This window comes from Erpetoichthys calabaricus, chromosome 1, assembly GCF_900747795.2.
Source record: "Erpetoichthys calabaricus chromosome 1, fErpCal1.3, whole genome shotgun sequence".
In the NCBI taxonomy this organism is placed as follows: domain Eukaryota; kingdom Metazoa; phylum Chordata; class Cladistia; order Polypteriformes; family Polypteridae; genus Erpetoichthys; species Erpetoichthys calabaricus.
Genome location: NC_041394.2, coordinates 85,817,848 through 85,830,399, shown reverse-complemented (window position 1 = coordinate 85,830,399; position 12,552 = coordinate 85,817,848). Strand labels below are relative to the sequence as shown.

The window sequence follows — 12,552 nt, the reverse complement described above, 5'->3', positions numbered from 1 at the left end:
TAAAATCAAGCTGGTTGTTTCTCTAAGATGAGGCAGACCTCATGTGACTAACCTTAAAGCTACATTTAGTTAACATATTAGTTACTTTCAGTCCTATTTCTTATGTTTGATCAATCATTCTGTTATGGCTTCATATATATATATATATATATATATTCTTGAAATAAATTGTAAAAAGATATTATATACATATTAACTAAAAATTCCATAGCTGAAGGTCAGTGGAATCTCCACTCATGACCATTGGGCACCAAATAGGGCACTAGGACACAATTTTACTCACATCAGTCTAGTTCAGAGTCACTATTTAAATTAACATGTACTGTATATACTGTATGAGAAAAAAATTGGAGTGGCTGCAGGAAAGCCCAAACAGACACCAGGCAAATATTGCAGATTTGAAATCAGGCAGCAGCACAGCATCACATTACCGCCTAAGTAAAAACACTGCTTGTTGATTTATGCAGTGGTGGCTTAAATTTGCTTTTAAAGCACATGATTAAACTCTTGTCTTTGCACGATATGAAAAGCCTCTTTTGGACATCCATAGGTCACTCACTCTGTAAGTAAATAATTTTGTTTATTTCTTCAACATGTTTTGTCTCATCCTGCTCTCTGGCAGTTTTTTGATTGAGTTTGAAAGACATATTAGCATTTCATCAGAAGTGTCTTGTCTGATATACCAGTTGCTGCTGCTGTTAACTTAATGAAATACATAACACTATGACACACCTCAGTTAAATGTATCATATTCCACTAATAAAATGGGACTTGCCGATTTTTCATTATTTTGCTAAGACAAGTAGTGTAAAGAACAAAAGGTGTTCATCTTTTTTGGGAGTTTTCTAAGAACATGGCTTTTACTTAAGATGCTGGCCATGAGGGTAAAAAATAATTTGTGCTTGACTGAATTCATTAATTTGAAGTGGATATAAACTGCTGAGTATTTAAACAGCTGAAATTATGGTTAAAGTGCTCAGTTTGCATCATTTTACTAAACTCACTCATGAATAAAATGTGCTCTGTTATTGTGGTCTGCAGTGGACTGGCTTTCTATCCAGGGTTGATTCCTGCCTTGCATGCTGTGTTGCCAGATCAGCTCCTGCCACCCGCCACTGGCATAGCTTTAGGGGCAGAGGGCATCGTCCACCTCTGGCAGCACTATTTTAGGGGTTTCACTTTTTAATAAATTTTAGTACTAGACTTTTTTGACAATTATGTTAGATAGGGCTTTGGCAAGCTAATGTGTGATATCACAACCCAAAAACTGGACTAAACATCTTGAAAAATGTTATGATATTATTTTGGTTTTAGTCACTCTTCGTCCTGAAGATGTGCAGGAAAAGTTAATTGTCACCTCTTAACTGCTTCTGGTGTGTGAATGAGGATGGATGCCAGAATTCGACTGCCAAGCTGTCCAGGGTTGGTTCCTGCTTTGCAAATGATGTTGCCAGTAAAGGTTTTTGCATCTCCAACCCTGAATTTGGATTATGCAAATTGGGATATTATTTAGGATTTCTTTTTTACAAAAGAAGAAAAATGTATAAAATAATTGTATTTGATAAACCTGAGACTGACAGAATAACTGAGAGATAAACAGCCAACAGGTTTGAGGTGTGGTCATTGACATTTTTTGGATAAGAAGTGAAATAAGACTTTTGGGACACGATGTAATGTGTCTCATCTGGATTTGTGTAGATGAGACATTCAAAGAATTTCTGACTTAATGTTGCATTGTACTCAGGGGAGGACTAAATCTTGTTTTTTTTGTCAGATATACTATACTTCAGGTAATTTCAAAGAAAACAATCACTGCTTGATGAACAATTAAGTGCTTTTACCTGTTTCTAGCTGCTGTCTATCACTCTCTTTTGTGTGTTATACAGCTTTACTGCAAATTAACTGTTTAATTTTAACTCATTTTGGTGTCAGCTTTAGCGACACATTGCTGTGGTAGCTGCAATGAAAAGTGTATTGGTGTGAATGAATGAGAAGCTGAGAAGATTGTGGAGAAAAATCAATTCATTGGCATAGAAAACTGACATACATTGAAGATTCACTTATTGAAAAGCGTATTCCAAAGGATTTCAGAAATCTAGATTTCACCCAGATGTATCAGTGAATTTGTTTTTAAATAATGTTTTACACTAAAGGTATACTTCAAAATCATGAACTGAAAGCAGACAAGATGTACAAATGCTGAATTCCAATGCCCATGCACAGACTTGCTGGGCCACTTCATATAGCATGCATGTCCAGAAATGGCACTTAGTACAATACAATACACAATACAGTTTATTTTTGTATAGCCCAAAATCACACAAGAAGTGCCGCAATGGGCTTTAACAGGCCCTGCCTCTTGACAGCCCCCTAGCCTTGACTCTCTAAGAAGACAAGGAAAAACTCCCAAAAAAAAAACCTAGTAGGGAAAAAATGGAAGAAACCTTGGGAAAGGCAGTTCAAAGAGAGACCCCTTTCCAGGTAGGCTGGGCGTGCAGTGGGTGTCAAAAGAAGGGGGTCGATACAATACAATACAATACACAGAACAAATCCTCAATAAAAGATTAAAAATTTTTTAGAAGTACGAGTAGAATTTAACAGTAGATGATATCACATAATAAGATTTAGATAATTTTAGAGTCCTGGAGACCTCATCCATTAAGCTGCCTCCCTCATTTGGCCATTCCACGGCTGAGACAGTGTTGGGCCAGCCAATCCGATGAAAGAACCCGTCTTTCTCATGATTCCTGCGATCCACCATCAGGGATGACTTTACCTTAGGCAGGCAAAACAACTTGGCAGGTGGGCCGTGGCACCAAGTGCCCCATTTGAGTACCGAGAAGAGAAACAGAATAGGTGAGGGTTAGTATCCAATTCTAACTATCATGTTACTTATGTTTTGGTGCTAATGACTAACAACAGAGATGCAGTATATACAGTTAATCAGCAGCTCTAGTCAGGATATGCTAAACTGAAGTAGTGAGTCTTCAGCCGGGATTTAAAAGCTGATACCGAAGGGGCATCTCTTATACTGTAGTAACAGGCAGACCATTCCACAGTTTAGGGGCCCTGAAACTAAAAGCTCGACCTCCCATTGTTATTTTATTAATCCTTGGAACCATAAGCAGACCAGATTTAGACTTTAGTAGATCATTAACATTGGTGATTTTAGGAGTATTACTGGGAACATTGGTTATATTCCCGAAATACAAAATAAAAGATGCTTTGTTTTAGAAGGTGTATTGTTGACAAAAAGAAAGCTCCCAGCAGGTCAATTTTATCCCTTTGGTTATGATTTAAGCAGCTCTTGGTTAAATAAATCTTAGCAGTTCTTTGTGAAATTAAGTGACTCTATATGAGTATGTAACAAAATACTGGAGGAAAATATTATATGATGTTTATTTTTATCCCCTGTTCATAAACAGATTCCAATAGGGACCAATTTCAGAACTTGAATGGGAGTCAAATACATTTAATTTATGTGTACACATGCTTTTTGTGAATTTTGAGAAATATAAGAAACTAGCCAACCTGCGGCGTACCACACGCCGCATAATTATTTATTGATGTGTGAACACTTCCTGAAAGACACAGTTGTCCAAACGAGGTCTCTGTCTTGTGTGCGTGGATGCAGGAGGAGGGTTAGAGTTGGTGGGCGGGGCTCTGTCTTGCGTGCGTGCATATCCCAAGGTCGGGCAACTTGGTGGATTATATATAGAAAAGCAGCCGGAACCGAAAAGAACAATGAAAAGTCAACGTGGTTCAGAGGTGCATGTGGACTGTAGCAGAGACGAAAGTGACTGAGGTGGTGTTTGGTGAGGTCTTGCGTGCTGGCACATGAGCAGGCAGTGTGCATGCCTCTAGAGCGAGGGTGGATGTGGAAGGAGGGTTAGAGTTGGCGGGCGGGGCTCTGTCGTCCGTATCCAATGGTCTTAGAGTTGGTGGGCGGGGCTCTGTGAGTTGGCGGGCATGGCTCTGTCGTGCGTATCCCATGGTCTCTGACTTGCCTGCCATGGTCGGCTGCCTTAGTGAATTATATATATAGATGACTGTTAAAAATGACAGCCACAACCTCTCACGTTTTGAAACATTAGATTTCAGTAAAAAATGGAAGGTTCTGCCTTATCCCTTATAAGCTGCTACGTAAATCAAATGTCTCAGTGTGACACCTTGCTGTAATCTTGAAGTAAGAGTAAAAAAGATTCAGTGTGTTTGTGAATAACAAAGTATATCGGCATATGGTTCTCTGACCGTAATGTAACTGCCACATACTAACATAATGACACATGTCATAAATATAAAAGCCTAAAATTGAAATGTCGTCATGAAAAAGTTTTTCTCTTCATTTTTTGTGATACTATTTGGACTATGGAATGTTTTGTGTTAAATGTCATAGTGCATGTGACAATATTGACTTTATAAGCCTATAATGCTTGAATCTTTGCCATTTCAGTAGCTGCAGAGTTTTTGAAATTGCAAAGAAATTTAGCAGCAGAAGCTGTGAGTTGACAGTGACAGCACCATACTGCCCTGCATCCCAAACAAATCTGAATTAGTGTAAGACACCCTAATTTGGGTTGTTCGTAAGAATAATAATTTACATCATGAGGCAGAAGTACATAATAAACAAGAATAGTTGTGTCATATATTTGAAATGTTAAAATGTGTGCTACAGTTTAAATGTTTCAAGTCTAAATAGTCTCGATCACAATAAAGAAAATCAAAAATAACATATCTGTAATCACTGACCTTGAAATAGTCTAAAACGATACCAACATGCTCATGTTTGAAACTGGTCATTTGTAACCTTCTGGTAAGGGGCAGTTAGAGGGCTAAGACCACCGGTAAAGAATCAAATATCAAAATATTGTATTTGTGATCAGCAACCTCAAATTCCGTAAAACAACACTCCAACTGCTACTGTATATTACCGATCCCCATTTTTTCAAAGATTTTTGAAAAAAGGAGTAACTTTAACCCCTCATATCCCATTAGGGGATGAATTCCTGGGGTTGGTTGATGTGGTATGCAAAACTTCAAGTACTTCTGATCATTTCTGCAGAAGACACCCAATGGTTTGCTCTTTATTATAAAGGTGTACTTTCCTACACAAAATATGTCCAAGCATACCATAAAATTGAGTGCTTTTCTGGTCTTATTTCACTAGACATTAACACAAGTCAAATGGTATATCATACCGGACATGTGGCACTGGCCAAAAAATATTTTGAAGCATTCATTAGTAACATGTCAGTTAACTGTGTATAGTATGCAGCATTAGTTTCACTTTTTAAATAAAAAAGAACCATTTGAACTGAATTGTAGAATTGTAGGGTAGAATTGCAGATTTTCATTTTCTTAGTAGTTTGTGATGCATTCTGTTGGAATTTTTCATCAATTTATCCAAATGTTAAGCTGACATAGCTGAGCACTGAAGGTCACATTTTAATGGCTTACATTATTCAGAAAAAAAGACATCAAGCATGAGCACAACAGAGAGCAGAGAGCATTATGTTTTCACTCGAAATAAAGTCCAAGGAATGATAAGTTTCTATCTATCTATCTATCTATCTATCTATCTATCTATCTATCTATCTATCTATCTATCTATCTATCTATCTATCTATCTATCTATCTATCTATCTATCTATCTATCTATCTATCTATCTATCTATCTATCTAATCTGCTTAGTGTATAGCCCATTTTTAAAAAAGCAAAATTGTACTAGGATATTTTTTTTATATATAAAGCATTTTAAGTGTTGTTGATATTTATTTACATTGTCTTAAAAAGTATGAGGAATTGGTTTACTCACAGTTTCTTTTTATTTTTCTTTCAGGTGAAACGTCTCAAGCTGGTAAGTTAATATTTTCACTGTTATTCACATTTAAAAATAAACTTACATTTGGGACATATTTGGTTCATTGCAAAGACAATTTTTGTTTATGTAATCTACTTTTGGCAGTTAGATGAACACAAGCACTCTGTAGTTAATCTATTGAAAACGCTAAATAAATGATACCTTAAAAATGACTTTCTTGATGGAATTTGTACAAGCCACCCAAAACATTGTAACAATGGCTATTGTTAATTACACTATAGATATAATATGGTTTATCACAGATACAGGTCACAGGGAGGAAGAAGGCCACTCATGACTGAAGAAAATTTCCTCCTTTTTGCTTGCTATGATGTGAAAAAACAGTGGCCATATCTTTTTTCTTAAATATTGTTTTATGACTGAAAGTTGGTTGATGTCTATGGATAGGGACAAACAGTATATCGGCATTGGTCTCTGTTTACTGATTAATGATTGCCCAAATTCATATGGAATTACTAGTTTGTTATTTTGGAATAATTTGCTTTTCACAGGCAATGATGAGCTAGCTGAAAAACATTTTAGATATGTACAGGAAGGAAAGAGAAAGGAAGGATCAGGACAAGGTTTCTGGCATTTGGCCGACCCTGACTGTGCCTTTTTGTTACTGATTTGTACCTTGTACCATGCATTGTATAGTAGCCAGCTCGCATACAAAGAATAAAAATGGACTACAAGAAAACAAAAGAAAGCCAGCTGTTACATAAATGCAATGTGACCAAAATGTTTATAAGTTCAGAACATGGTACTGGAAAACCCACATATGTAACTAGACATTAACTAGACATTATTGCTGAAATTCAGGCCATGTGTACAGTACTGCATAGTACATCGATATGTCAGTGAATGTGTTTAAGATGTTATTTCTGTCAGTTTTTTGAAAATTGAAATGTTTAAACAAAAACTGTTTAATTTACCTTAACAGTGCTTACTCTGTATAATTGTAGCTCACTGTGCACATCATTTTATTTGTGAGTAACAAAAGATTTGGATGAATAAGAACGAGGTAAGTAACACAAAGAGTGATAATTCATTTAGTAACCAACTGGTAAAAAGTACTAAAGAAGACTAGAGGCTGAGGAAGAGAAAAGCAGCACACCATGTGAGAGCTGCTGCATATTTTGCAGAAGAAATAATACAAAATTTTCATAATATTTACTTTGGTTTACTTAGAATAATTTGGAAGTTGGAGACTATGGAAGTTGCTTATTAAATTACTTGTCTGCAATGTGTGAGCCCTTTCTTATTAAGAGAAATGCTAACATCAATATTGAAAAAAAATCTCCACAGGTATTACATTCCTTAAAGAGAGCACTGGATTTTAGATCAGCAATTGGATACAAACATTTGTGACTGGACTGTTAACTACAGTTAGCTGACCGATTGTTGCTCTCTAGAGTACAGGTAGTGGATACTTGATTGTTGAATTTGCTTTATGCCGTTAATGTTTGGAAGAGCTGCTAGAAGATGATGTGGGCTCTGTTCCCAGATTAGTTTCTGTCTGTGAGACTTTTGCATGTTCTCCTCATGTCCATTTGTGATTTTATGGTTTCCTTATATATCTCAAAGCATGCGTATTAGCTTACTCAATGACTTGAAATTGTCCGAGGAGAAGTCTCTGAGGTTGTGTATGTGATCATACCTTGTGATCAGCTGGTTTATTATCCATCTTGCACCAGTTTTGCCACTGTATATTTTGGTTTCCTATAACCATATAATCCCAAAGGCCCACAGGCTAAACATACTCATTGTTCATAATGACACTCTGCTTTAGTTCTTTCCTTTGCTACTACCACCAGGGGGTCCAGAGTGTGTCCTATAACTGAGCTTGTCCTTTTAATTAGCTTGTTTATTCGGTGCACCTCTCTTGAAGTGATGTTACCAGCCAAGCACCCCAACATAGAAAATCGCACTGGCCATCACAGAGTTGTAGAAAATGTGAAAAATGTCACTTCCCACATTAAAGGAATTCAGTCTCCTAAGGAAAAAGAGCCTGCTCTGCCCTTTCTTATATAGGTTTCTCTGTGTTCTGAGACTATTCCAATCGGTCACTAATGTGGACCCCCAAGTACTTATAGTACTTATAAGAGTGGACCACCTCTACATCCACTCGAACAGAGACCAGACATAGAGGCTACTTGATGTGGTGAAAGTCGATAACTACTTCCTTGTTTTTGCTAATGTTAAGATGCAGACAATTCCTTTTGCACCAAGAAACAAACTTTTCCACCTGACTCTTATACTCTGTCTCATCCCCTTTATCAATGCACCCTGTAAATGCAGAATCACCTGAGAATTTCTGCAAGTGACAGAGTGAAGCGAAAAGGAGATAAAACTGTTCCTTGTGGTGCCCCATTGTTGCTCACATCTGTATTAGCAACATGGTCTTTGAGTCTCACAAACTGTGGTCTGCCCAACAAATAGCCCATTATCCAGGAAATCATAAGCTCATCCATCTGCATATCTCTGAGTTTACCCCTTACCAGAGATGGTTGAATGGTACTCAAGGTGCTGCAGAAATCAAAAAACATTATTCTCACAGTGCTGTCAGTTTTATCCAAGTGAGAATAAGCCTTGTGGAGAAGATCGATAATTGTATGCTCCATTCCAATCTTTGTCCAATAGGCAAACTGCTGTGGATCCAGGTGGTCTACCACAAGAGGACTCATATAGTCCTGGACCAGTCTCTCAAAATTAAAAAGGCAGAGTTCTAGTCAATGAAGCTTGCTACAGGCTGCCAAATTCTGGTATGTTGGATAATAACATTAGATCAAATGAGATATACTGTATGTGCAGCAAAGAGGGACATAGTGGTCATGGCTGATTTTAACTTTCCAAACATTGATTGGGAAGCTCCTATCAGGAATACAAAAGAGGAAATTGAAATGGTGCAGATGGCAAATGACTATTTTTTTCACCCAGTTTGTCTCAAGACCAACACGTGGTGATGTCTGTCTACTGTAAATCAGATTTCAAACAGCAAGGACAGAATAGCTAAAAAACATAAGTTATTGATACTTTAAGCAACAGTGATCACAACATGGTAAAAATTATGATAATCTTTCAAAATACACAAATGTACACTAAAATGAAGACTTACTGTATAACTTGAGGAAAGATGACTTTATATGGATGAGGAAGTATCTCCAAAACATCAAATGTTAAAGCAAAAACTCAGCAACTATAAATGACAGTTTGTGTCACTTCATACATCTTCCGTTCCAGACCCTAAATGAAACAAAAACACTAAAAAAATCAGTCAAAATGGATAAATTGGAGTATTATTAAAAAAAGTAAAACTGAAAAGATCACTGTACAAGAAAATTAGAAAAAGCCAGATAATTCTGAGGTAGAGGAATACCAGAAACTACAGCAAGTTATCAAACAAAGCATTTGAAACATCAAAATAGAAACCAAAATAAAAATTCCTACAGAAGCCAAGATGACGTGCAAGTAATTTTTTCATTACTACTCCAGTAAAACCACGATAAAAGAGAATTTAAGAAACCTTAGGGACACTAGTGGAGAAATCATTGGAAATAGCAAATGAAATGAACAAATGTTTCACCCAAGTATTTAAAAAGGAAGAAACAAGTGGAATGCCTCATGCAGAAATAAAAACAAACTCTTACGTTCATTGATTTTGAAATAGAAGAGTTAGATGTGCTTCAATCCCTCAGTACATTGAAGACTAATAAAACTCCTCCAAAGTCATGGGAGCTGAACTGAGCTTTTTTGCACAATATTAGTTTCTTTGTATTTTAATTGGACCAAAGTTGGATAACCTGGTAAAATATTTGGTCAAATTATCTTATTAAATGTTTTGATAATATTAGTCATTTATGCTATTCTAGTATTCAATAATTTGATCACAGTTTCTACACATTCTACACAAAATTCAGTAATCCTCTTTAATAAAATCCCTGTGTGCATCCAGGTGTCCGTGTGTGTGTGTCTTCTGGTGAAGTGCGCATGCGCAGGGCACGGTGTGATGCGCGATATTACTGTCAGAGAAAGTTACAGGCGTTTTACGGAAATACAAACCAGTATTACTGTGAGAGGAAATTAAAGGTACACAATACAGTGACTCATATTACAGCCACATACAAGCCAGTATTACTGTCAGAGGCAATTAAAGGCATATTACTGACCCGCACGCCTGTATTACCGCCAGAGAAAATTAAAGGTATATTACGAACGTTCAAGCCATCGGAAGTACAAGCCAGTATTACTGTCACAGAAAAGTAAAGACATACAATACATGGCGGCAGCCTACGAAGAACGGTCAGCTCAGCAAGTAAACATCAACAAAAGACTGTTCCTACTAATGTTTATGCACTACTGTTCTAGCGCCCGTTATTGTAACGGGCTAAATGACTAGTGTGGTAATATTTTCTTAATATTTCTGCTCTGATATTATGCTTGATGTTCAAATAAGAATACAAACTCATATTTACAATGGTCACACAGTCACAGTAGGATCTGCTCTAATGGTTCTTTATTAAGTATGGAGATCCTAAGTGGTGCAGCAAGTTAGCATAAAAAGAAATCAAATCAAAAAATGGATGAAATTAAACAGAGTAGAGCCAGAAAATAACATATTGTAAACAAGGTTAAAAATGACATTTTGACCATTTGACATCTTGATAAAAATAACTTGGAAGAAGCAGCAACCTTTATTGGTTTAATAGTAGCATTAAAGTGTCTAACAAATGCCAGATTTAAAATATAACATTTTAAAATTGCTATTAAAACAGCCTTTCACATTCTTAATTGATACCTTTCAATGTATTATCACCAGACTGCACTGAAGAGTTGCTGTCAGTTGAATTTAGGAACAGTTGTTCTTCTCTGCCAAGTAAAATTGAGCAGAGGATATTCTTAATTCAATTTTTTTTAGTTAAAGACTTCTTAAATAAACGTCATCATGAGACAAACTTTTTTTTTCTGTTGATGTTTCTCGTTTTCATTTTATAGAACAATTTAATCTAAGCACAAAATGTGTGTGTGTTTGTATGTAAAATCTGGTGACGCACAAAAAATTTAGCCTGCAAATCTTGGAGGACTCTCTGAAATGACTTCTGTAACTTTAACCTTTTATTGGTGGTAGTCTCTACATTAATTGTTATAAGCAGCAGCATATAGAGTAAGGATAGAATCATGTCTTAGTTTTGATGCCCTTTTCATAGAATGACTAGCATGTCACTTTTTCACCAATTGCAGTGAGATTTTGTTTCAGAAATCCCTCACATTTCAACTTGTAGCATCCTGTATGAAGGTGCAGCTCCACAATCAAAATACTATATTTCAATAAAAGTGGCATTTTTAATCTAGCACACACTTATAAAAAAGAACTAACAAAATGAAGCAAAACCTCCATGGTAACATGCCCCTAGCTTCACCTGAGTATGTTTGCTGGGGCACTGGGCTACTTTTTACTGTCTGTGAAATATATGAGATCACAGGCAGTTGTTCTGTTTAATGGTGGTAAATAAGAATTGTTGTTTAAACTAAAGAAGAACGTGCACACGGGACATCACTTTTTTCCTGGGCACTTGAAATTCTCCTTTCTGATCATCATGTATTACAGAGTTCACAGATAAAAAGCTTTCTTTGCATTGAGGCTAAAGTTGTGTGATATCAAACATCAGCATTTAGTCAGTTGTATTACATGGTATTAGGTACACTTACACTGCATAAGTAACATTGTGTTTGAAAATCGTACTTCATATGGAAGGCCCTAATTCATAGTAATTGATCATCTGCACAAATTCCAGTCTGGTGAATCCATTTGTCTTTCTACTCACCAAAGAATGTCTTTGTCACTGGCTGTCAAACAAATGCAGTGCACAAAAGATTCACCCCCTGACTTTACTTCGGATTTTTCACTGTTTTTTCTCCTCCTATGTCTTCTGCTTTTGCAGCCTAGCACTTCATTTTTTTGTTTCATTAATCTTTCATTCATTTTCATTTAAGAAACCGGTAGGGTTGCAGTGAGAGAATTGCGGAAATACATATCCCTGCTCTTCTCAGGATCATGCTGGGCTCACCATGCTGACTTTGGTTTTATTTTCTCTTTTTCTTTGTTACTCATTTCATCAAATTTTGCTTGAGTTTATTGCTTTTGTGGAATTTAATTATTTTGAAGTAATGGTTTCTTTTATTTAATTTTAATTAATTGTTTTTCATAAGGTTTTGTAGTTGTTTAATTTTTCTTCGTTGTTTTTGTGTTTGTATCTATAGATGTGAAGCCTAGGGGAATGCCCCCACCCCCCCACCCCCCCGCTAATTCTACAGATGTGCTGCTGTTATAGCAGTCACCTGTCTGACTTATAGAAGGACATTTTGAGTCCCAGTATAATTCCTTTGCTTTGCTCCTCTTTGTGCTATTCACTCTCTTCTCTCAGTTTTTTCAAAGTAAGTTTAGGCAAGGTTTAATTGTTGTTAAGTGTCTCTTTATAAGATTTTGTTTTTGCAGTGCTCTCCTTAAGCAGCACCAATGAGTTAGGATTTTCTGCCTTTGGGGATTCTTCTGTCATTGTTCAAAAGGGAGCATAGCTATCAGAAGTTTCACAAATTCTAACCTGTAAAGATTTTTAAGATATTTAAATGTTTCTTGTCATTTTATTATTTTTTTATATTGTAAAGAATATATGCACAGCTCTATGCAAAG

At 36.2% G+C, this 12,552-nt stretch overlaps 1 protein-coding gene across 3 annotated transcripts in view; it reads left to right on the top strand.

Annotated features, from left to right (window-relative positions):
• Window positions 1–12,552, top strand: part of LOC114652793 (neurexin-2-like) — a 1,491,103-nt gene that overhangs the window by 107,440 nt on the left and 1,371,111 nt on the right. For 2 of the 3 annotated variants that reach the window (XM_028803111.2, XM_051920099.1), the window contains exon 1: window positions 5,849–5,858. The gene's annotated coding sequence lies outside the window, so the exon portion shown is untranslated. Of the gene's footprint in view, window positions 1–5,840; window positions 5,859–12,552 lie in introns of those variants that run through there. The other variant, XM_051920100.1, reaches the window with a different exon arrangement.